Here is a 24142-nt window from a genome sequence, read left to right on the forward strand (position 1 = left end):
AAGTGTTGGATGGCAATTTTCTATATTTTTTTCTTTTTCAAGTTGTCTCTCAAGACAATTTATGGTAGTAGCAGGACAGGTTTTCATGCAGTGTCAGATCACAGGCCTTATATTGCCCCATACACACTGAGATTACTCGGGATTTCCTGAATCTTTTTGCCAGCATCATGCACAGTAGATGGGGGAAAGACTTACATTGGGTGTAGTCAGTTTAAGTTTGCTCTCCCTCCGAACCATATACATTCACCCGCTTATAGTAGAGCCTATCAAAACTCTGTTGAATATCATATGAATCCTTCCTCAGCATCTGATCGGGAAGCTGAATATACTGGGCCTCAACACTTCTCTCTGCAACTGGATCCTGGACTTCCTGACTGGGAGACCTCAGTCAGTCCGGATCGGTAGGAACACCTCCAGCACCATCACACTGAACACTGGAGCCCCCCAGGGCTGCGTGCTCAGTCCACTGCTGTTCACATTGCTGACCCATGACTGTGCAGCGATGCACAGCTCAAATCATATCATCAAGTTCGCTGATGACACGACTGTGGTGGGTCTCATCAGTAAGAACGACGAGTCAGCATACAGAGAGGAGGTGCAGCGGCTAACTGACTGGTGTGAAGTGAACAACCTGTCTCTGAACGTGGACAAAACCAAAGAGATGGTTGTAGACTTCAGAAAAACAAGGGGTGAGCACTCGCCGCTGAACATCGACAACTCTGCTGTGGAGATTGTCAGGAATACCAAATTCCTTGGTGTTCACCTAGCGGATGATCTCACTTGGTCCACTAACACCAGTAACATCAAAAAGAAAGCCCAGCAACGCCTCTACTTCCTGCGAAGGCTGAAGAAGGTTCATCTCCCCCCTCCAATTCTCACCACTTTCTACAGAGGAGTCATCGAGAGCATCATGACCAGCTGCATCTCTGTCTGGTTTGGGAACTGCACTGTGGCAGATCGCAAGTCCCTCCAGCGGATCGTGAGGACAGCTGAGAAGATTATCGGTGTGTCTCTTCCCTCCATTACAGACATCTACACCACTCGCTGCACTCGCAAAGCACTCAGCATTGTGGGAGATCACACACACCCTTCACACACACTCTTCAACCTACTGCCGTCTGGAAAAAGGTATCGAAGCATTCGAGCCCTCACATCCAGACTCCGTAACAGCTTCTTCCCACATGCTATCAGACTCCTGAACACCTAGAGACTAAGACTGGACTGAAAGAAGCACACACACACACACACACACACTTCACACAAACACTGGTCTGTTGGACTGTAAATGTTTTCACATATCCGGTTTACATCATGTTTACATCCAGTTACCGTTTACAGCACAAATACACTTTAAATTGCAGTGTCTCTCTCCCTCATCCCCTCCGTACTTATGGTTTTTGCCTTGTCTTGTATTACATTGTATTGTATTGTACTGTAGGGACATTGTTTTGTATTTTTCTTAGCCATATCTTCTGCACTTTAATGTGTATGCACTGGTTTATGTTGCACTAGATTGTACTAGTTGCACTTTAATGTTGTGTATTGTTTTGTGTTCTATGTCCTTTGCACTTTAATGCGTGTGCACTGTTTCATGTTGCACTAGCTTTACACTAGTCGCACTTTAATGTTGTGTATTGTCTTATGTAGCACCTTGGTCCTGGAGGAACGCTATTTCGTTTCACTGTGTACTGTAAACACTGTATACTGCTGAAATGACAATAAACTTCTTGAACTTGAACTTGAACTTGAACTACGTTGGTTTTGCCCTCTCCCAACTTGACTGTGTTGCAAGCATCAAATTCCAATTTGACATGTTTTCAGAAAATACTATATAGTTGGTGGGCCTACATTTCGAAAATCCCTCTTTTCTCCTTTTATCAGTCAGGCAAAGCAAATGAATATTTGTGTTCATACTGCAGTGTTTAAAGTCCATCTGCTCTACCAAACGGGGTCGAGCATAACGGGACACCATATCTTTATCATAAAAAGAAAATGTCATGATGTAGTTTGCAAATCGAGTTGTTCTCTCTCGCTCTCTCTTTTTTTATTTTTCTATTTTTTCCCTTTTTCTTTTTTTGTGGCCCTTAACTAATGTAAATCCTTCAACTTTGCTGCTGTGTTGTTCTGAAGCCTCTTCTTTCAGGGCTCTTATTGTGGCAAGACGCGTGTCCAATGATATGTGTTCTTAGTGGGGGAACTGCAGAACTCTTGAAACGTTACAAAAGCTCCAAATCAACAACGGCCCTCGGTCCGCGCACTTTAAAAGGAGTAGTTCAGGCAGTGACTTTCGCTTACGGCCATACCACCCTGAGAACGCCCGATCTCGTCTGATCTCGGAAGCTAAGCAGGGTCGGGCCTGGTTAGTACTTGGATGGGAGACCGCCTGGGAATACCAGGTGCTGTAAGCTTTTCCAACCTGGCCCAGGGTGCACTTCTTGCCTTCCTTCCTCTTTCTTATTCTTTTTCACTGCCTACTCACACATTTACACTCCCATCTCTTTTACACACATTGTTCACTTCACACAACTTTCATTGCCCTTACTTTATATTCACTCTTTGCTTCTATTCACGACGACTGCCACTCACGCTCTTCAGCTCTTTTAAATTCACTGCAATCAAAGTCTTCTTTTTCTTTCAATTCAATCTTTTCATAAACCCCTGAAACATTCTTATAGTGGCTCTTGTTTTTAATTCATATCAAAACCAATCAAAATGCACTGTTGACAGTTCCGTATTGTCACCTGCAGTGGCATATTCGAAGGACAACTTTGCGCACTCGCACACATTTACCAAAACATCCCCCGGAATATGTAAAACTAGAAAAAAAAAAAAAAAAAAAAAAAACTTTTAAGTTTGAGTTTTAAAATATCCCTCAGTCCAGGTCCACGTTATTCCACCTTATCCACTATAAGGCTGCCCTCTGCTGGTCATCAGCCTAAAAAACTATATTCATTAATAATGAAAACATGTCTCTCCGGCAGAACCTTTGAGAACCTGAATCTAAAACACATAATCAAGCACATGATAATAATTCTCTGTCTCTGTATTTCTCACGCTTAAATGACACTCGAATTAAAGTAATTTTGCTCCACTTACAAAATAACAGCAAGGGCCGCTGAGCGAGTAAGTGACTTGTTTTTTTTTTTTTTTAATAATATAGTTGAAAACTCTGCAGTGTTTCTAAACGGAACAAATGTATGACTTTCTCTTTTTATTTTAGCGCGTCAGGTTAAATTTCTTAATGCAGTGCATAAAAGTGTTGGATGGCAATTTTCTATATTTTTTTCTTTTTCAAGTTGTCTCTCAAGACAATTTATGGTAGTAGCAGGACAGGTTTTCATGCAGTGTCAGATCACAGGCCTTATATTGCCCCATACACACTGAGATTACTCGGGATTTCCTGAATCTTTTTGCCAGCATCATGCACAGTAGATGGGGGAAAGACTTACATTGGGTGTAGTCAGTTTAAGTTTGCTCTCCCTCCGAACCATATACATTCACCCGCTTATAGTAGAGCCTATCAAAACTCTGTTGAATATCATATGAATCCTTTACGTTGGTTTTGCCCTCTCCCAACTTGACTGTGTTGCAAGCATCAAATTCCAATTTGACATGTTTTCAGAAAATACTATATAGTTGGTGGGCCTACATTTCGAAAATCCCTCTTTTCTCCTTTTATCAGTCAGGCAAAGCAAATGAATATTTGTGTTCATACTGCAGTGTTTAAAGTCCATCTGCTCTACCAAACGGGGTCGAGCATAACGGGACACCATATCTTTATCATAAAAAGAAAATGTCATGATGTAGTTTGCAAATCGAGTTGTTCTCTCTCGCTCTCTCTTTTTTTATTTTTCTATTTTTTCCCTTTTTCTTTTTTTGTGGCCCTTAACTAATGTAAATCCTTCAACTTTGCTGCTGTGTTGTTCTGAAGCCTCTACTTTCAGGGCTCTTATTGTGGCAAGACGCGTGTCCAATGATATGTGTTCTTAGTGGGGGAACTGCAGAACTCTTGAAACGTTACAAAAGCTCCAAATCAACAACGGCCCTCGGTCCGCGCACTTTAAAAGGAGTAGTTCAGGCAGTGACTTTCGCTTACGGCCATACCACCCTGAGAACGCCCGATCTCGTCTGATCTCGGAAGCTAAGCAGGGTCGGGCCTGGTTAGTACTTGGATGGGAGACCGCCTGGGAATACCAGGTGCTGTAAGCTTTTCCAACCTGGCCCAGGGTGCACTTCTTGCCTTCCTTCCTCTTTCTTATTCTTTTTCACTGCCTACTCACACATTTACACTCCCATCTCTTTTACACACATTGTTCACTTCACACAACTTTCATTGCCCTTACTTTATATTCACTCTTTGCTTCTATTCACGACGACTGCCACTCACGCTCTTCAGCTCTTTTAAATTCACTGCAATCAAAGTCTTCTTTTTCTTTCAATTCAATCTTTTCATAAACCCCTGAAACATTCTTATAGTGGCTCTTGTTTTTAATTCATATCAAAACCAATCAAAATGCACTGTTGACAGTTCCGTATTGTCACCTGCAGTTGCATATTCGAAGGACAACTTTGCGCACTCGCACACATTTACCAAAACATCCCCCGGAATATGCAAAACTAGAGAAAAAAAAAAAAAAAAAATTAAGTTTGAATTTTAAAATATCCCTCAGTCCAGGTCCACGTTATTCCACCTTATCCACTATAAGGCTGCCCTCTGCTGGTCATCAGCCTAAAAAACTATATTCATTAATAATGAAAACATGTCTCTCCGGCAGAACCTTTGAGAACCTGAATCTAAAACACATAATCAAGCACATGATAATAATTCTCTGTCTCTGTATTTCTCACGCTTAAATGACACTCGAATTAAAGTAATTTTGCTCCACTTACAAAATAACAGCAAGGGCCGCTGAGCGAGTAAGTGACTTGTTTTTTTTTTTTTTTAATAATATAATTGAAAACTCTGCAGTGTTTCTAAACGGAACAAATGTATGACTTTCTCTTTTTATTTTAGCGCGTCAGGTTAAATTTCTTAATGCAGTGCATAAAAGTGTTGGATGGCAATTTTCTATATTTTTTTCTTTTTCAAGTTGTCTCTCAAGACAATTTATGGTAGTAGCAGGACAGGTTTTCATGCAGTGTCAGATCACAGGCCTTATATTGCCCCATACACACTGAGATTACTCGGGATTTCCTGAATCTTTTTGCCAGCATCATGCACAGTAGATGGGGGAAAGACTTACATTGGGTGTAGTCAGTTTAAGTTTGCTCTCCCTCCGAACCATATACATTCACCCGCTTATAGTAGAGCCTATCAAAACTCTGTTGAATATCATATGAATCCTTCCTCAGCATCTGATCGGGAAGCTGAATATACTGGGCCTCAACACTTCTCTCTGCAACTGGATCCTGGACTTCCTGACTGGGAGACCTCAGTCAGTCCGGATCGGTAGGAACACCTCCAGCACCATCACACTGAACACTGGAGCCCCCCAGGGCTGCGTGCTCAGTCCACTGCTGTTCACATTGCTGACCCATGACTGTGCAGCGATGCACAGCTCAAATCATATCATCAAGTTCGCTGATGACACGACTGTGGTGGGTCTCATCAGTAAGAACGACGAGTCAGCATACAGAGAGGAGGTGCAGCGGCTAACTGACTGGTGTGAAGTGAACAACCTGTCTCTGAACGTGGACAAAACCAAAGAGATGGTTGTAGACTTCAGAAAAACAAGGGGTGAGCACTCGCCGCTGAACATCGACAACTCTGCTGTGGAGATTGTCAGGAATACCAAATTCCTTGGTGTTCACCTAGCGGATGATCTCACTTGGTCCACTAACACCAGTAACATCAAAAAGAAAGCCCAGCAACGCCTCTACTTCCTGCGAAGGCTGAAGAAGGTTCATCTCCCCCCTCCAATTCTCACCACTTTCTACAGAGGAGTCATCGAGAGCATCATGACCAGCTGCATCTCTGTCTGGTTTGGGAACTGCACTGTGGCAGATCGCAAGTCCCTCCAGCGGATCGTGAGGACAGCTGAGAAGATTATCGGTGTGTCTCTTCCCTCCATTACAGACATCTACACCACTCGCTGCACTCGCAAAGCACTCAGCATTGTGGGAGATCACACACACCCTTCACACACACTCTTCAACCTACTGCCGTCTGGAAAAAGGTATCGAAGCATTCGAGCCCTCACATCCAGACTCCGTAACAGCTTCTTCCCACATGCTATCAGACTCCTGAACACCTAGAGACTAAGACTGGACTGAAAGAAGCACACACACACACACACACACACTTCACACAAACACTGGTCTGTTGGACTGTAAATGTTTTCACATATCCGGTTTACATCATGTTTACATCCAGTTACCGTTTACAGCACAAATACACTTTAAATTGCAGTGTCTCTCTCCCTCATCCCCTCCGTACTTATGGTTTTTGCCTTGTCTTGTATTACATTGTATTGTATTGTACTGTAGGGACATTGTTTTGTATTTTTCTTAGCCATATCTTCTGCACTTTAATGTGTATGCACTGGTTTATGTTGCACTAGATTGTACTAGTTGCACTTTAATGTTGTGTATTGTTTTGTGTTCTATGTCCTTTGCACTTTAATGCGTGTGCACTGTTTCATGTTGCACTAGCTTTACACTAGTCGCACTTTAATGTTGTGTATTGTCTTATGTAGCACCTTGGTCCTGGAGGAACGCTATTTCGTTTCACTGTGTACTGTAAACACTGTATACTGCTGAAATGACAATAAACTTCTTGAACTTGAACTTGAACTTGAACTACGTTGGTTTTGCCCTCTCCCAACTTGACTGTGTTGCAAGCATCAAATTCCAATTTGACATGTTTTCAGAAAATACTATATAGTTGGTGGGCCTACATTTCGAAAATCCCTCTTTTCTCCTTTTATCAGTCAGGCAAAGCAAATGAATATTTGTGTTCATACTGCAGTGTTTAAAGTCCATCTGCTCTACCAAACGGGGTCGAGCATAACGGGACACCATATCTTTATCATAAAAAGAAAATGTCATGATGTAGTTTGCAAATCGAGTTGTTCTCTCTCGCTCTCTCTTTTTTTATTTTTCTATTTTTTCCCTTTTTCTTTTTTTGTGGCCCTTAACTAATGTAAATCCTTCAACTTTGCTGCTGTGTTGTTCTGAAGCCTCTTCTTTCAGGGCTCTTATTGTGGCAAGACGCGTGTCCAATGATATGTGTTCTTAGTGGGGGAACTGCAGAACTCTTGAAACGTTACAAAAGCTCCAAATCAACAACGGCCCTCGGTCCGCGCACTTTAAAAGGAGTAGTTCAGGCAGTGACTTTCGCTTACGGCCATACCACCCTGAGAACGCCCGATCTCGTCTGATCTCGGAAGCTAAGCAGGGTCGGGCCTGGTTAGTACTTGGATGGGAGACCGCCTGGGAATACCAGGTGCTGTAAGCTTTTCCAACCTGGCCCAGGGTGCACTTCTTGCCTTCCTTCCTCTTTCTTATTCTTTTTCACTGCCTACTCACACATTTACACTCCCATCTCTTTTACACACATTGTTCACTTCACACAACTTTCATTGCCCTTACTTTATATTCACTCTTTGCTTCTATTCACGACGACTGCCACTCACGCTCTTCAGCTCTTTTAAATTCACTGCAATCAAAGTCTTCTTTTTCTTTCAATTCAATCTTTTCATAAACCCCTGAAACATTCTTATAGTGGCTCTTGTTTTTAATTCATATCAAAACCAATCAAAATGCACTGTTGACAGTTCCGTATTGTCACCTGCAGTGGCATATTCGAAGGACAACTTTGCGCACTCGCACACATTTACCAAAACATCCCCCGGAATATGTAAAACTAGAAAAAAAAAAAAAAAAAAAAAAAAACTTTTAAGTTTGAGTTTTAAAATATCCCTCAGTCCAGGTCCACGTTATTCCACCTTATCCACTATAAGGCTGCCCTCTGCTGGTCATCAGCCTAAAAAACTATATTCATTAATAATGAAAACATGTCTCTCCGGCAGAACCTTTGAGAACCTGAATCTAAAACACATAATCAAGCACATGATAATAATTCTCTGTCTCTGTATTTCTCACGCTTAAATGACACTCGAATTAAAGTAATTTTGCTCCACTTACAAAATAACAGCAAGGGCCGCTGAGCGAGTAAGTGACTTGTTTTTTTTTTTTTTTAATAATATAGTTGAAAACTCTGCAGTGTTTCTAAACGGAACAAATGTATGACTTTCTCTTTTTATTTTAGCGCGTCAGGTTAAATTTCTTAATGCAGTGCATAAAAGTGTTGGATGGCAATTTTCTATATTTTTTTCTTTTTCAAGTTGTCTCTCAAGACAATTTATGGTAGTAGCAGGACAGGTTTTCATGCAGTGTCAGATCACAGGCCTTATATTGCCCCATACACACTGAGATTACTCGGGATTTCCTGAATCTTTTTGCCAGCATCATGCACAGTAGATGGGGGAAAGACTTACATTGGGTGTAGTCAGTTTAAGTTTGCTCTCCCTCCGAACCATATACATTCACCCGCTTATAGTAGAGCCTATCAAAACTCTGTTGAATATCATATGAATCCTTTACGTTGGTTTTGCCCTCTCCCAACTTGACTGTGTTGCAAGCATCAAATTCCAATTTGACATGTTTTCAGAAAATACTATATAGTTGGTGGGCCTACATTTCGAAAATCCCTCTTTTCTCCTTTTATCAGTCAGGCAAAGCAAATGAATATTTGTGTTCATACTGCAGTGTTTAAAGTCCATCTGCTCTACCAAACGGGGTCGAGCATAACGGGACACCATATCTTTATCATAAAAAGAAAATGTCATGATGTAGTTTGCAAATCGAGTTGTTCTCTCTCGCTCTCTCTTTTTTTATTTTTCTATTTTTTCCCTTTTTCTTTTTTTGTGGCCCTTAACTAATGTAAATCCTTCAACTTTGCTGCTGTGTTGTTCTGAAGCCTCTACTTTCAGGGCTCTTATTGTGGCAAGACGCGTGTCCAATGATATGTGTTCTTAGTGGGGGAACTGCAGAACTCTTGAAACGTTACAAAAGCTCCAAATCAACAACGGCCCTCGGTCCGCGCACTTTAAAAGGAGTAGTTCAGGCAGTGACTTTCGCTTACGGCCATACCACCCTGAGAACGCCCGATCTCGTCTGATCTCGGAAGCTAAGCAGGGTCGGGCCTGGTTAGTACTTGGATGGGAGACCGCCTGGGAATACCAGGTGCTGTAAGCTTTTCCAACCTGGCCCAGGGTGCACTTCTTGCCTTCCTTCCTCTTTCTTATTCTTTTTCACTGCCTACTCACACATTTACACTCCCATCTCTTTTACACACATTGTTCACTTCACACAACTTTCATTGCCCTTACTTTATATTCACTCTTTGCTTCTATTCACGACGACTGCCACTCACGCTCTTCAGCTCTTTTAAATTCACTGCAATCAAAGTCTTCTTTTTCTTTCAATTCAATCTTTTCATAAACCCCTGAAACATTCTTATAGTGGCTCTTGTTTTTAATTCATATCAAAACCAATCAAAATGCACTGTTGACAGTTCCGTATTGTCACCTGCAGTGGCATATTCGAAGGACAACTTTGCGCACTCGCACACATTTACCAAAACATCCCCCGGAATATGTAAAACTAGAAAAAAAAAAAAAAAACTTTTTAAGTTTGAGTTTTAAAATATCCCTCAGTCCAGGTCCACGTTATTCCACCTTATCCACTATAAGGCTGCCCTCTGCTGGTCATCAGCCTAAAAAACTATATTCATTAATAATGAAAACATGTCTCTCCGGCAGAACCTTTGAGAACCTGAATCTAAAACACATAATCAAGCACATGATAATAATTCTCTGTCTCTGTATTTCTCACGCTTAAATGACACTCGAATTAAAGTAATTTTGCTCCACTTACAAAATAACAGCAAGGGCCGCTGAGCGAGTAAGTGACTTGTTTTTTTTTTTTTTAATAATATAATTGAAAACTCTGCAGTGTTTCTAAACGGAACAAATGTATGACTTTCTCTTTTTATTTTAGCGCGTCAGGTTAAATTTCTTAATGCAGTGCATAAAAGTGTTGGATGGCAATTTTCTATATTTTTTTCTTTTTCAAGTTGTCTCTCAAGACAATTTATGGTAGTAGCAGGACAGGTTTTCATGCAGTGTCAGATCACAGGCCTTATATTGCCCCATACACACTGAGATTACTCGGGATTTCCTGAATCTTTTTGCCAGCATCATGCACAGTAGATGGGGGAAAGACTTACATTGGGTGTAGTCAGTTTAAGTTTGCTCTCCCTCCGAACCATATACATTCACCCGCTTATAGTAGAGCCTATCAAAACTCTGTTGAATATCATATGAATCCTTTACGTTGGTTTTGCCCTCTCCCAACTTGACTGTGTTGCAAGCATCAAATTCCAATTTGACATGTTTTCAGAAAATACTATATAGTTGGTGGGCCTACATTTCGAAAATCCCTCTTTTCTCCTTTTATCAGTCAGGCAAAGCAAATGAATATTTGTGTTCATACTGCAGTGTTTAAAGTCCATCTGCTCTACCAAACGGGGTCGAGCATAACGGGACACCATATCTTTATCATAAAAAGAAAATGTCATGATGTAGTTTGCAAATCGAGTTGTTCTCTCTCGCTCTCTCTTTTTTTATTTTTCTATTTTTTCCCTTTTTCTTTTTTTGTGGCCCTTAACTAATGTAAATCCTTCAACTTTGCTGCTGTGTTGTTCTGAAGCCTCTTCTTTCAGGGCTCTTATTGTGGCAAGACGCATGTCCAATGATATGTGTTCTTAGTGGGGGAACTGCAGAACTCTTGAAACGTTACAAAAGCTCCAAATCAACAACGGCCCTCGGTCCGCGCACTTTAAAAGGAGTAGTTCAGGCAGTGACTTTCGCTTACGGCCATACCACCCTGAGAACGCCCGATCTCGTCTGATCTCGGAAGCTAAGCAGGGTCGGGCCTGGTTAGTACTTGGATGGGAGACCGCCTGGGAATACCAGGTGCTGTAAGCTTTTCCAACCTGGCCCAGGGTGCACTTCTTGCCTTCCTTCCTCTTTCTTATTCTTTTTCACTGCCTACTCACACATTTACACTCCCATCTCTTTTACACACATTGTTCACTTCACACAACTTTCATTGCCCTTACTTTATATTCACTCTTTGCTTCTATTCACGACGACTGCCACTCACGCTCTTCAGCTCTTTCAAATTCACTGCAATCAAAGTCTTCTTTTTCTTTCAATTCAATCTTTTCATAAACCCCTGAAACATTCTTATAGTGGCTCTTGTTTTTAATTCATATCAAAACCAATCAAAATGCACTGTTGACAGTTCCGTATTGTCACCTGCAGTGGCATATTCGAAGGACAACTTTGCGCACTCGCACACATTTACCAAAACATCCCCCGGAATATGTAAAACTAGAAAAAAAAAAAAAAAACTTTTTAAGTTTGAGTTTTAAAATATCCCTCAGTCCAGGTCCACGTTATTCCACCTTATCCACTATAAGGCTGCCCTCTGCTGGTCATCAGCCTAAAAAACTATATTCATTAATAATGAAAACATGTCTCTCCGGCAGAACCTTTGAGAACCTGAATCTAAAACACATAATCAAGCACATGATAATAATTCTCTGTCTCTGTATTTCTCACGCTTAAATGACACTCGAATTAAAGTAATTTTGCTCCACTTACAAAATAACAGCAAGGGCCGCTGAGCGAGTAAGTGACTTGTTTTTTTTTTTTTTTAATAATATAATTGAAAACTCTGCAGTGTTTCTAAACGGAACAAATGTATGACTTTCTCTTTTTATTTTAGCGCGTCAGGTTAAATTTCTTAATGCAGTGCATAAAAGTGTTGGATGGCAATTTTCTATATTTTTTTCTTTTTCAAGTTGTCTCTCAAGACAATTTATGGTAGTAGCAGGACAGGTTTTCATGCAGTGTCAGATCACAGGCCTTATATTGCCCCATACACACTGAGATTACTCGGGATTTCCTTAATCTTTTTGCCAGCATCATGCACAGTAGATGGGGGAAAGACTTACATTGGGTGTAGTCAGTTTAAGTTTGCTCTCCCTCCGAACCATATACATTCACCCGCTTATAGTAGAGCCTATCAAAACTCTGTTGAATATCAAATGAATCCTTTACGTTGGTTTTGCCCTCTCCCAACTTGACTGTGTTGCAAGCATCAAATTCCAATTTGACATGTTTTCAGAAAATACTATATAGTTGGTGGGCCTACATTTCGAAAATCCCTCTTTTCTGCTTTTATCAGTCAGGCAAAGCAAATGAATATTTGTGTTCATACTGCAGTGTTTAAAGTCCATCTGCTCTACCAAACGGGGTCGAGCATAACGGGACACCATATCTTTATCATAAAAAGAAAATGTCATGATGTAGTTTGCAAATCGAGTTGTTCTCTCTCGCTCTCTCTTTTTTTATTTTTCTATTTTTTCCCTTTTTCTTTTTTTGTGGCCCTTAACTAATGTAAATCCTTCAACTTTGCTGCTGTGTTGTTCTGAAGCCTCTACTTTCAGGGCTCTTATTGTGGCAAGACGCGTGTCCAATGATATGTGTTCTTAGTGGGGGAACTGCAGAACTCTTGAAACGTTACAAAAGCTCCAAATCAACAACGGCCCTCGGTCCGCGCACTTTAAAAGGAGTAGTTCAGGCAGTGACTTTCGCTTACGGCCATACCACCCTGAGAACGCCCGATCTCGTCTGATCTCGGAAGCTAAGCAGGGTCGGGCCTGGTTAGTACTTGGATGGGAGACCGCCTGGGAATACCAGGTGCTGTAAGCTTTTCCAACCTGGCCCAGGGTGCACTTCTTGCCTTCCTTCCTCTTTCTTATTCTTTTTCACTGCCTACTCACACATTTACACTCCCATCTCTTTTACACACATTGTTCACTTCACACAACTTTCATTGCCCTTACTTTATATTCACTCTTTGCTTCTATTCACGACGACTGCCACTCACGCTCTTCAGCTCTTTTAAATTCACTGCAATCAAAGTCTTCTTTTTCTTTCAATTCAATCTTTTCATAAACCCCTGAAACATTCTTATAGTGGCTCTTGTTTTTAATTCATATCAAAACCAATCAAAATGCACTGTTGACAGTTCCGTATTGTCACCTGCAGTGGCATATTCGAAGGACAACTTTGCGCACTCGCACACATTTACCAAAACATCCCCCGGAATATGCAAAACTAGAGAAAAAAAAAAAAAAAAAATTAAGTTTGAATTTTAAAATATCCCTCAGTCCAGGTCCACGTTATTCCACCTTATCCACTATAAGGCTGCCCTCTGCTGGTCATCAGCCTAAAAAACTATATTCATTAATAATGAAAACATGTCTCTCCGGCAGAACCTTTGAGAACCTGAATCTAAAACACATAATCAAGCACATGATAATAATTCTCTGTCTCTGTATTTCTCACGCTTAAATGACACTCGAATTAAAGTAATTTTGCTCCACTTACAAAATAACAGCAAGGGCCGCTGAGCGAGTAAGTGACTTGTTTTTTTTTTTTTAATAATATAATTGAAAACTCTGCAGTGTTTCTAAACGGAACAAATGTATGACTTTCTCTTTTTATTTTAGCGCGTCAGGTTAAATTTCTTAATGCAGTGCATAAAAGTGTTGGATGGCAATTTTCTATATTTTTTTCTTTTTCAAGTTGTCTCTCAAGACAATTTATGGTAGTAGCAGGACAGGTTTTCATGCAGTGTCAGATCACAGGCCTTATATTGCCCCATACACACTGAGATTACTCGGGATTTCCTGAATCTTTTTGCCAGCATCATGCACAGTAGATGGGGGAAAGACTTACATTGGGTGTAGTCAGTTTAAGTTTGCTCTCCCTCCGAACCATATACATTCACCCGCTTATAGTAGAGCCTATCAAAACTCTGTTGAATATCATATGAATCCTTTACGTTGGTTTTGCCCTCTCCCAACTTGACTGTGTTGCAAGCATCAAATTCCAATTTGACATGTTTTCAGAAAATACTATATAGTTGGTGGGCCTACATTTCGAAAATCCCTCTTTTCTCCTTTTATCAGTCAGGCAAAGCAAATGAATATTTGTGTTCATACTGCAGTGTTTAAAGTCCATCTGCTCTACCAAACGGGGTCGAGCATAACGGGACACCATATCTTTATCATAAAAAGAAAATGTCATGATGTAGTTTGCAAATCGAGTTGTTCTCTCTCGCTCTCTCTTTTTTTATTTTTCTATTTTTTCCCTTTTTCTTTTTTTGTGGCCCTTAACTAATGTAAATCCTTCAACTTTGCTGCTGTGTTGTTCTGAAGCCTCTTCTTTCAGGGCTCTTATTGTGGCAAGACGCATGTCCAATGATATGTGTTCTTAGTGGGGGAACTGCAGAACTCTTGAAACGTTACAAAAGCTCCAAATCAACAACGGCCCTCGGTCCGCGCACTTTAAAAGGAGTAGTTCAGGCAGTGACTTTCGCTTACGGCCATACCACCCTGAGAACGCCCGATCTCGTCTGATCTCGGAAGCTAAGCAGGGTCGGGCCTGGTTAGTACTTGGATGGGAGACCGCCTGGGAATACCAGGTGCTGTAAGCTTTTCCAACCTGGCCCAGGGTGCACTTCTTGCCTTCCTTCCTCTTTCTTATTCTTTTTCACTGCCTACTCACACATTTACACTCCCATCTTTTTACACACATTGTTCACTTCACACAACTTTCATTGCCCTTACTTTATATTCACTCTTTGCTTCTATTCACGACGACTGCCACTCACGCTCTTCAGCTCTTTCAAATTCACTGCAATCAAAGTCTTCTTTTTCTTTCAATTCAATCTTTTCATAAACCCCTGAAACATTCTTATAGTGGCTCTTGTTTTTAATTCATATCAAAACCAATCAAAATGCACTGTTGACAGTTCCGTATTGTCACCTGCAGTGGCATATTCGAAGGACAACTTTGCGCACTCGCACACATTTACCAAAACATCCCCCGGAATATGCAAAACTAGAGAAAAAAAAAAAAAAAAAATTAAGTTTGAATTTTAAAATATCCCTCAGTCCAGGTCCACGTTATTCCACCTTATCCACTATAAGGCTGCCCTCTGCTGGTCATCAGCCTAAAAAACTATATTCATTAATAATGAAAACATGTCTCTCCGGCAGAACCTTTGAGAACCTGAATCTAAAACACATAATCAAGCACATGATAATAATTCTCTGTCTCTGTATTTCTCACGCTTAAATGACACTCGAATTAAAGTAATTTTGCTCCACTTACAAAATAACAGCAAGGGCCGCTGAGCGAGTAAGTGACTTGTTTTTTTTTTTTTAATAATATAATTGAAAACTCTGCAGTGTTTCTAAACGGAACAAATGTATGACTTTCTCTTTTTATTTTAGCGCGTCAGGTTAAATTTCTTAATGCAGTGCATAAAAGTGTTGGATGGCAATTTTCTATATTTTTTTCTTTTTCAAGTTGTCTCTCAAGACAATTTATGGTAGTAGCAGGACAGGTTTTCATGCAGTGTCAGATCACAGGCCTTATATTGCCCCATACACACTGAGATTACTCGGGATTTCCTGAATCTTTTTGCCAGCATCATGCACAGTAGATGGGGGAAAGACTTACATTGGGTGTAGTCAGTTTAAGTTTGCTCTCCCTCCGAACCATATACATTCACCCGCTTATAGTAGAGCCTATCAAAACTCTGTTGAATATCATATGAATCCTTTACGTTGGTTTTGCCCTCTCCCAACTTGACTGTGTTGCAAGCATCAAATTCCAATTTGACATGTTTTCAGAAAATACTATATAGTTGGTGGGCCTACATTTCGAAAATCCCTCTTTTCTCCTTTTATCAGTCAGGCAAAGCAAATGAATATTTGTGTTCATACTGCAGTGTTTAAAGTCCATCTGCTCTACCAAACGGGGTCGAGCATAACGGGACACCATATCTTTATCATAAAAAGAAAATGTCATGATGTAGTTTGCAAATCGAGTTGTTCTCTCTCGCTCTCTCTTTTTTTATTTTTCTATTTTTTCCCTTTTTCTTTTTTTGTGGCCCTTAACTAATGTAAATCCTTCAACTTTGCTGCTGTGTTGTTCTGAAGCCTCTTCTTTCAGGGCTCTTATTGTGGCAAGACGCATGTCCAATGATATGTGTTCTTAGTGGGGGAACTGCAGAACTCTTGAAACGTTACAAAAGCTCCAAATCAACAACGGCCCTCGGTCCGCGCACTTTAAAAGGAGTAGTTCAGGCAGTGACTTTCGCTTACGGCCATACCACCCTGAGAACGCCCGATCTCGTCTGATCTCGGAAGCTAAGCAGGGTCGGGCCTGGTTAGTACTTGGATGGGAGACCGCCTGGGAATACCAGGTGCTGTAAGCTTTTCCAACCTGGCCCAGGGTGCACTTCTTGCCTTCCTTCCTCTTTCTTATTCTTTTTCACTGCCTACTCACACATTTACACTCCCATCTTTTTACACACATTGTTCACTTCACACAACTTTCATTGCCCTTACTTTATATTCACTCTTTGCTTCTATTCACGACGACTGCCACTCACGCTCTTCAGCTCTTTCAAATTCACTGCAATCAAAGTCTTCTTTTTCTTTCAATTCAATCTTTTCATAAACCCCTGAAACATTCTTATAGTGGCTCTTGTTTTTAATTCATATCAAAACCAATCAAAATGCACTGTTGACAGTTCCGTATTGTCACCTGCAGTGGCATATTCGAAGGACAACTTTGCGCACTCGCACACATTTACCAAAACATCCCCCGGAATATGTAAAACTAGAAAAAAAAAAAAAAAACTTTTTAAGTTTGAGTTTTAAAATATCCCTCAGTCCAGGTCCACGTTATTCCACCTTATCCACTATAAGGCTGCCCTCTGCTGGTCATCAGCCTAAAAAACTATATTCATTAATAATGAAAACATGTCTCTCCGGCAGAACCTTTGAGAACCTGAATCTAAAACACATAATCAAGCACATGATAATAATTCTCTGTCTCTGTATTTCTCACGCTTAAATGACACTCGAATTAAAGTAATTTTGCTCCACTTACAAAATAACAGCAAGGGCCGCTGAGCGAGTAAGTGACTTGTTTTTTTTTTTTTTTAATAATATAATTGAAAACTCTGCAGTGTTTCTAAACGGAACAAATGTATGACTTTCTCTTTTTATTTTAGCGCGTCAGGTTAAATTTCTTAATGCAGTGCATAAAAGTGTTGGATGGCAATTTTCTATATTTTTTTCTTTTTCAAGTTGTCTCTCAAGACAATTTATGGTAGTAGCAGGACAGGTTTTCATGCAGTGTCAGATCACAGGCCTTATATTGCCCCATACACACTGAGATTACTCGGGATTTCCTGAATCTTTTTGCCAGCATCATGCACAGTAGATGGGGGAAAGACTTACATTGGGTGTAGTCAGTTTAAGTTTGCTCTCCCTCCGAACCATATACATTCACCCGCTTATAGTAGAGCCTATCAAAACTCTGTTGAATATCAAATGAATCCTTTACGTTGGTTTTGCCCTCTCCCAACTTGACTGTGTTGCAAGCATCAAATTCCAATTTGACATGTTTTCAGAAAATACTATATAGTTGGTGGGCCTACATTTCGAAAATCCCTCTTTTCTGCTTTTATCAGTCAGGCAAAGCAAATGAATATTTGTGTTCATACTGCAGTGTTTAAAGTCCATCTGCTCTACCAAACGGGGTCGAGCATAACGGGACACCATATCTTTATCATAAAAAGAAAATGTCATGATGTAGTTTGCAAATCGAGTTGTTCTCTCTCGCTCTCTCTTTTTTTATTTTTCTATTTTTTCCCTTTTTCTTTTTTTGTGGCCCTTAACTAATGTAAATCCTTCAACTTTGCTGCTGTGTTGTTCTGAAGCCTCTACTTTCAGGGCTCTTATTGTGGCAAGACGCGTGTCCAATGATATGTGTTCTTAGTGGGGGAACTGCAGAACTCTTGAAACGTTACAAAAGCTCCAAATCAACAACGGCCCTCGGTCCGCGCACTTTAAAAGGAGTAGTTCAGGCAGTGACTTTCGCTTACGGCCATACCACCCTGAGAACGCCCGATCTCGTCTGATCTCGGAAGCTAAGCAGGGTCGGGCCTGGTTAGTACTTGGATGGGAGACCGCCTGGGAATACCAGGTGCTGTAAGCTTTTCCAACCTGGCCCAGGGTGCACTTCTTGCCTTCCTTCCTCTTTCTTATTCTTTTTCACTGCCTACTCACACATTTACACTCCCATCTCTTTTACACACATTGTTCACTTCACACAACTTTCATTGCCCTTACTTTATATTCACTCTTTGCTTCTATTCACGACGACTGCCACTCACGCTCTTCAGCTCTTTTAAATTCACTGCAATCAAAGTCTTCTTTTTCTTTCAATTCAATCTTTTCATAAACCCCTGAAACATTCTTATAGTGGCTCTTGTTTTTAATTCATATCAAAACCAATCAAAATGCACTGTTGACAGTTCCGTATTGTCACCTGCAGTGGCATATTCGAAGGACAACTTTGCGCACTCGCACACATTTACCAAAACATCCCCCGGAATATGTAAAACTAGAAAAAAAAAAAAAAAACTTTTTAAGTTTGAGTTTTAAAATATCCCTCAGTCCAGGTCCACGTTATTCCACCTTATCCACTATAAGGCTGCCCTCTGCTGGTCATCAGCCTAAAAAACTATATTCATTAATAATGAAAACATGTCTCTCCGGCAGAACCTTTGAGAACCTGAATCTAAAACACATAATCAAGCACATGATAATAATTCTCTGTCTCTGTATTTCTCACGCTTAAATGACACTCGAATTAAAGTAATTTTGCTCCACTTACAAAATAACAGCAAGGGCCGCTGAGCGAGTAAGTGACTTGTTTTTTTTTTTTTTTAATAATATAATTGAAAACTCTGCAGTGTTTCTAAACGGAACAAATGTATGACTTTCTCTTTTTATTTTAGCGCGTCAGGTTAAATTTCTTAATGCAGTGCATAAAAGTGTTGGATGGCAATTTTCTATATTTTTTTCTTTTTCAAGTTGTCTCTCAAGACAATTTATGGTAGTAGCAGGACAGGTTTTCATGCAGTGTCAGATCACAGGCCTTATATTGCCCCATACACACTGAGATTACTCGGGATTTCCTTAATCTTTTTGCCAGCATCATGCACAGTAGATGGGGGAAAGACTTACATTGGGTGTAGTCAGTTTAAGTTTGCTCTCCCTCCGAACCATATACATTCACCCGCTTATAGTAGAGCCTATCAAAACTCTGTTGAATATCAAATGAATCCTTTACGTTGGTTTTGCCCTCTCCCAACTTGACTGTGTTGCAAGCATCAAATTCCAATTTGACATGTTTTCAGAAAATACTATATAGTTGGTGGGCCTACATTTCGAAAATCCCTCTTTTCTGCTTTTATCAGTCAGGCAAAGCAAATGAATATTTGTGTTCATACTGCAGTGTTTAAAGTCCATCTGCTCTACCAAACGGGGTCGAGCATAACGGGACACCATATCTTTATCATAAAAAGAAAATGTCATGATGTAGTTTGCAAATCGAGTTGTTCTCTCTCGCTCTCTCTTTTTTTATTTTTCTATTTTTTCCCTTTTTCTTTTTTTGTGGCCCTTAACTAATGTAAATCCTTCAACTTTGCTGCTGTGTTGTTCTGAAGCCTCTACTTTCAGGGCTCTTATTGTGGCAAGACGCGTGTCCAATGATATGTGTTCTTAGTGGGGGAACTGCAGAACTCTTGAAACGTTACAAAAGCTCCAAATCAACAACGGCCCTCGGTCCGCGCACTTTAAAAGGAGTAGTTCAGGCAGTGACTTTCGCTTACGGCCATACCACCCTGAGAACGCCCGATCTCGTCTGATCTCGGAAGCTAAGCAGGGTCGGGCCTGGTTAGTACTTGGATGGGAGACCGCCTGGGAATACCAGGTGCTGTAAGCTTTTCCAACCTGGCCCAGGGTGCACTTCTTGCCTTCCTTCCTCTTTCTTATTCTTTTTCACTGCCTACTCACACATTTACACTCCCATCTCTTTTACACACATTGTTCACTTCACACAACTTTCATTGCCCTTACTTTATATTCACTCTTTGCTTCTATTCACGACGACTGCCACTCACGCTCTTCAGCTCTTTCAAATTCACTGCAATCAAAGTCTTCTTTTTCTTTCAATTCAATCTTTTCATAAACCCCTGAAACATTCTTATAGTGGCTCTTGTTTTTAATTCATATCAAAACCAATCAAAATGCACTGTTGACAGTTCCGTATTGTCACCTGCAGTGGCATATTCGAAGGACAACTTTGCGCACTCGCACACATTTACCAAAACATCCCCCGGAATATGTAAAACTAGAAAAAAAAAAAAAAAACTTTTTAAGTTTGAGTTTTAAAATATCCCTCAGTCCAGGTCCACGTTATTCCACCTTATCCACTATAAGGCTGCCCTCTGCTGGTCATCAGCCTAAAAAACTATATTCATTAATAATGAAAACATGTCTCTCCGGCAGAACCTTTGAGAACCTGAATCTAAAACACATAATCAAGCACATGATAATAATTCTCTGTCTCTGTATTTCTCACGCTTAAATGACACTCGAATTAAAGTAATTTTGCTCCACTTACAAAATAACAGCAAGGGCCGCTGAGCGAGTAAGTGACTTGTTTTTTTTTTTTTTAATAATATAATTGAAAACTCAGCAGTGTTTCTAAACGGAACAAATGTATGACTTTCTCTTTTTATTTTAGCGCGTCAGGTTAAATTTCTTAATGCAGTGCATAAAAGTGTTGGATGGCAATTTTCTATATTTTTTTCTTTTTCAAGTTGTCTCTCAAGACAATTTATGGTAGTAGCAGGACAGGTTTTCATGCAGTGTCAGATCACAGGCCTTATATTGCCCCATACACACTGAGATTACTCGGGATTTCCTGAATCTTTTTGCCAGCATCATGCACAGTAGATGGGGGAAAGACTTACATTGGGTGTAGTCAGTTTAAGTTTGCTCTCCCTCCGAACCATATACATTCACCCGCTTATAGTAGAGCCTATCAAAACTCTGTTGAATATCATATGAATCCTTTACGTTGGTTTTGCCCTCTCCCAACTTGACTGTGTTGCAAGCATCAAATTCCAATTTGACATGTTTTCAGAAAATACTATATAGTTGGTGGGCCTACATTTCGAAAATCCCTCTTTTCTCCTTTTATCAGTCAGGCAAAGCAAATGAATATTTGTGTTCATACTGCAGTGTTTAAAGTCCATCTGCTCTACCAAACGGGGTCGAGCATAACGGGACACCATATCTTTATCATAAAAAGAAAATGTCATGATGTAGTTTGCAAATCGAGTTGTTCTCTCTCGCTCTCTCTTTTTTTATTTTTCTATTTTTTCCCTTTTTCTTTTTTTGTGGCCCTTAACTAATGTAAATCCTTCAACTTTGCTGCTGTGTTGTTCTGAAGCCTCTTCTTTCAGGGCTCTTATTGTGGCAAGACGCGTGTCCAATGATATGTGTTCTTAGTGGGGGAACTGCAGAACTCTTGAAACGTTACAAAAGCTCCAAATCAACAACGGCCCTCGGTCCGCGCACTTTAAAAGGAGTAGTTCAGGCAGTGACTTTCGCTTACGGCCATACCACCCTGAGAACGCCCGATCTCGTCTGATCTCGGAAGCTAAGCAGGGTCGGGCCTGGTTAGTACTTGGATGGGAGACCGCCTGGGAATACCAGGTGCTGTTATCTTTTCCAACCTGGCCCAGGGTGCACTTCTTGCCTTCCTTCCTCTTTCTTATTCTTTTTCACTGCCTACTCACACATTTACACTCCCATCTTTTTACACACATTGTTCACTTCACACAACTTTCATTGCCCTTACTTTATATTCACTCTTTGCTTCTATTCACGACGACTGCCACTCACGCTCTTCAGCTCTTTCAAATTCACTGCAATCAAAGTCTTCTTTTTCTTTCAATTCAATCTTTTCATAAACCCCTGAAACATTCTTATAGTGGCTCTTGTTTTTAATTCATATCAAAACCAATCAAAATGCACTGTTGACAGTTCCGTATTGTCACCTGCAGTGGCATATTCGAAGGACAACTTTGCGCACTCGCACACATTTACCAAAACATCCCCCGGAATATGTAAAACTAGAAAAAAAAAAAAAAAACTTTTTAAGTTTGAGTTTTAAAATATCCCTCAGTCCAGGTCCACGTTATTCCACCTTATCCACTATAAGGCTGCCCTCTGCTGGTCATCAGCCTAAAAAACTATATTCATTAATAATGAAAACATGTCTCTCCGGCAGAACCTTTGAGAACCTGAATCTAAAACACATAATCAAGCACATGATAATAATTCTCTGTCTCTGTATTTCTCACGCTTAAATGACACTCGAATTAAAGTAATTTTGCTCCACTTACAAAATAACAGCAAGGGCCGCTGAGCGAGTAAGTGACTTGTTTTTTTTTTTTTTTAATAATATAATTGAAAACTCTGCAGTGTTTCTAAACGGAACAAATGTATGACTTTCTCTTTTTATTTTAGCGCGTCAGGTTAAATTTCTTAATGCAGTGCATAAAAGTGTTGGATGGCAATTTTCTATATTTTTTTCTTTTTCAAGTTGTCTCTCAAGACAATTTATGGTAGTAGCAGGACAGGTTTTCATGCAGTGTCAGATCACAGGCCTTATATTGCCCCATACACACTGAGATTACTCGGGATTTCCTGAATCTTTTTGCCAGCATCATGCACAGTAGATGGGGGAAAGACTTACATTGGGTGTAGTCAGTTTAAGTTTGCTCTCCCTCCGAACCATATACATTCACCCGCTTATAGTAGAGCCTATCAAAACTCTGTTGAATATCATATGAATCCTTTACGTTGGTTTTGCCCTCTCCCAACTTGACTGTGTTGCAAGCATCAAATTCCAATTTGACATGTTTTCAGAAAATACTATATAGTTGGTGGGCCTACATTTCGAAAATCCCTCTTTTCTCCTTTTATCAGTCAGGCAAAGCAAATGAATATTTGTGTTCATACTGCAGTGTTTAAAGTCCATCTGCTCTACCAAACGGGGTCGAGCATAACGGGACACCATATCTTTATCATAAAAAGAAAATGTCATGATGTAGTTTGCAAATCGAGTTGTTCTCTCTCGCTCTCTCTTTTTTTATTTTTCTATTTTTTCCCTTTTTCTTTTTTTGTGGCCCTTAACTAATGTAAATCCTTCAACTTTGCTGCTGTGTTGTTCTGAAGCCTCTACTTTCAGGGCTCTTATTGTGGCAAGACGCGTGTCCAATGATATGTGTTCTTAGTGGGGGAACTGCAGAACTCTTGAAACGTTACAAAAGCTCCAAATCAACAACGGCCCTCGGTCCGCGCACTTTAAAAGGAGTAGTTCAGGCAGTGACTTTCGCTTACGGCCATACCACCCTGAGAACGCCCGATCTCGTCTGATCTCGGAAGCTAAGCAGGGTCGGGCCTGGTTAGTACTTGGATGGGAGACCGCCTGGGAATACCAGGTGCTGTAAGCTTTTCCAACCTGGCCCAGGGTGCACTTCTTGCCTTCCTTCCTCTTTCTTATTCTTTTTCACTGCCTACTCACACATTTACACTCCCATCTCTTTTACACACATTGTTCACTTCACACAACTTTCATTGCCCTTACTTTATATTCACTCTTTGCTTCTATTCACGACGACTGCCACTCACGCTCTTCAGCTCTTTTAAATTCACTGCAATCAAAGTCTTCTTTTTCTTTCAATTCAATCTTTTCATAAACCCCTGAAACATTCTTATAGTGGCTCTTGTTTTTAATTCATATCAAAACTGTCACCAATCAAAATGCACTGTTGACAGTTCCGTATTGTCACCTGCAGTGGCATATTCGAAGGACAACTTTGCGCACTCGCACACATTTACCAAAACATCCCCCGGAATATGTAAAACTAGAAAAAAAAACAAAAACTTTTAAGTTTGAGTTTTAAAATATCCCTCAGTCCAGGTCCACGTTATTCCACCTTATCCACTATAAGGCTGCCCTCTGCTGGTCATCAGCCTAAAAAACTATATTCA

General features: G+C 40.4%; 12 non-coding genes across 12 annotated transcripts; all 12 read left to right on the top strand.

Annotated features, from left to right (window-relative positions):
• Positions 1-2289: 2289 nt before the first annotated feature.
• LOC136692978 (5S ribosomal RNA) lies at positions 2290-2408 on the top strand. Its single transcript, XR_010802017.1, has one exon. It is a non-coding gene; the product is annotated as a 5S ribosomal RNA (ribosomal RNA).
• Positions 2409-4090: 1682 nt separating this feature from the next.
• Positions 4091-4209, top strand: LOC136692979 (5S ribosomal RNA). Its single transcript, XR_010802018.1, has one exon. It is a non-coding gene; the product is annotated as a 5S ribosomal RNA (ribosomal RNA).
• A 3128-nt stretch (positions 4210-7337) lies between these two features.
• LOC136692980 (5S ribosomal RNA) lies at positions 7338-7456 on the top strand. The gene has a single exon (XR_010802019.1). It is a non-coding gene; the product is annotated as a 5S ribosomal RNA (ribosomal RNA).
• Positions 7457-9139: 1683 nt separating this feature from the next.
• On the top strand, positions 9140-9258 carry LOC136692981 (5S ribosomal RNA). Its single transcript, XR_010802020.1, has one exon. It is a non-coding gene; the product is annotated as a 5S ribosomal RNA (ribosomal RNA).
• A 1674-nt stretch (positions 9259-10932) lies between these two features.
• LOC136692982 (5S ribosomal RNA) lies at positions 10933-11051 on the top strand. The gene has a single exon (XR_010802021.1). It is a non-coding gene; the product is annotated as a 5S ribosomal RNA (ribosomal RNA).
• A 1675-nt stretch (positions 11052-12726) lies between these two features.
• On the top strand, positions 12727-12845 carry LOC136692984 (5S ribosomal RNA). Its single transcript, XR_010802022.1, has one exon. It is a non-coding gene; the product is annotated as a 5S ribosomal RNA (ribosomal RNA).
• Positions 12846-14518: 1673 nt separating this feature from the next.
• LOC136692985 (5S ribosomal RNA) lies at positions 14519-14637 on the top strand. Its single transcript, XR_010802023.1, has one exon. It is a non-coding gene; the product is annotated as a 5S ribosomal RNA (ribosomal RNA).
• Positions 14638-16309: 1672 nt separating this feature from the next.
• On the top strand, positions 16310-16428 carry LOC136692986 (5S ribosomal RNA). Its single transcript, XR_010802024.1, has one exon. It is a non-coding gene; the product is annotated as a 5S ribosomal RNA (ribosomal RNA).
• Positions 16429-18102: 1674 nt separating this feature from the next.
• Positions 18103-18221, top strand: LOC136693007 (5S ribosomal RNA). The gene has a single exon (XR_010802040.1). It is a non-coding gene; the product is annotated as a 5S ribosomal RNA (ribosomal RNA).
• A 1675-nt stretch (positions 18222-19896) lies between these two features.
• Positions 19897-20015, top strand: LOC136693008 (5S ribosomal RNA). Its single transcript, XR_010802041.1, has one exon. It is a non-coding gene; the product is annotated as a 5S ribosomal RNA (ribosomal RNA).
• A 1674-nt stretch (positions 20016-21689) lies between these two features.
• Positions 21690-21808, top strand: LOC136692976 (5S ribosomal RNA). The gene has a single exon (XR_010802015.1). It is a non-coding gene; the product is annotated as a 5S ribosomal RNA (ribosomal RNA).
• Positions 21809-23482: 1674 nt separating this feature from the next.
• LOC136693010 (5S ribosomal RNA) lies at positions 23483-23601 on the top strand. The gene has a single exon (XR_010802042.1). It is a non-coding gene; the product is annotated as a 5S ribosomal RNA (ribosomal RNA).
• Positions 23602-24142: the final 541 nt, after the last annotated feature.

Source organism: Hoplias malabaricus, chromosome 3 (genome assembly GCF_029633855.1).
Source record: "Hoplias malabaricus isolate fHopMal1 chromosome 3, fHopMal1.hap1, whole genome shotgun sequence".
NCBI classification, from domain to species: Eukaryota; Metazoa; Chordata; class Actinopteri; order Characiformes; family Erythrinidae; genus Hoplias; species Hoplias malabaricus.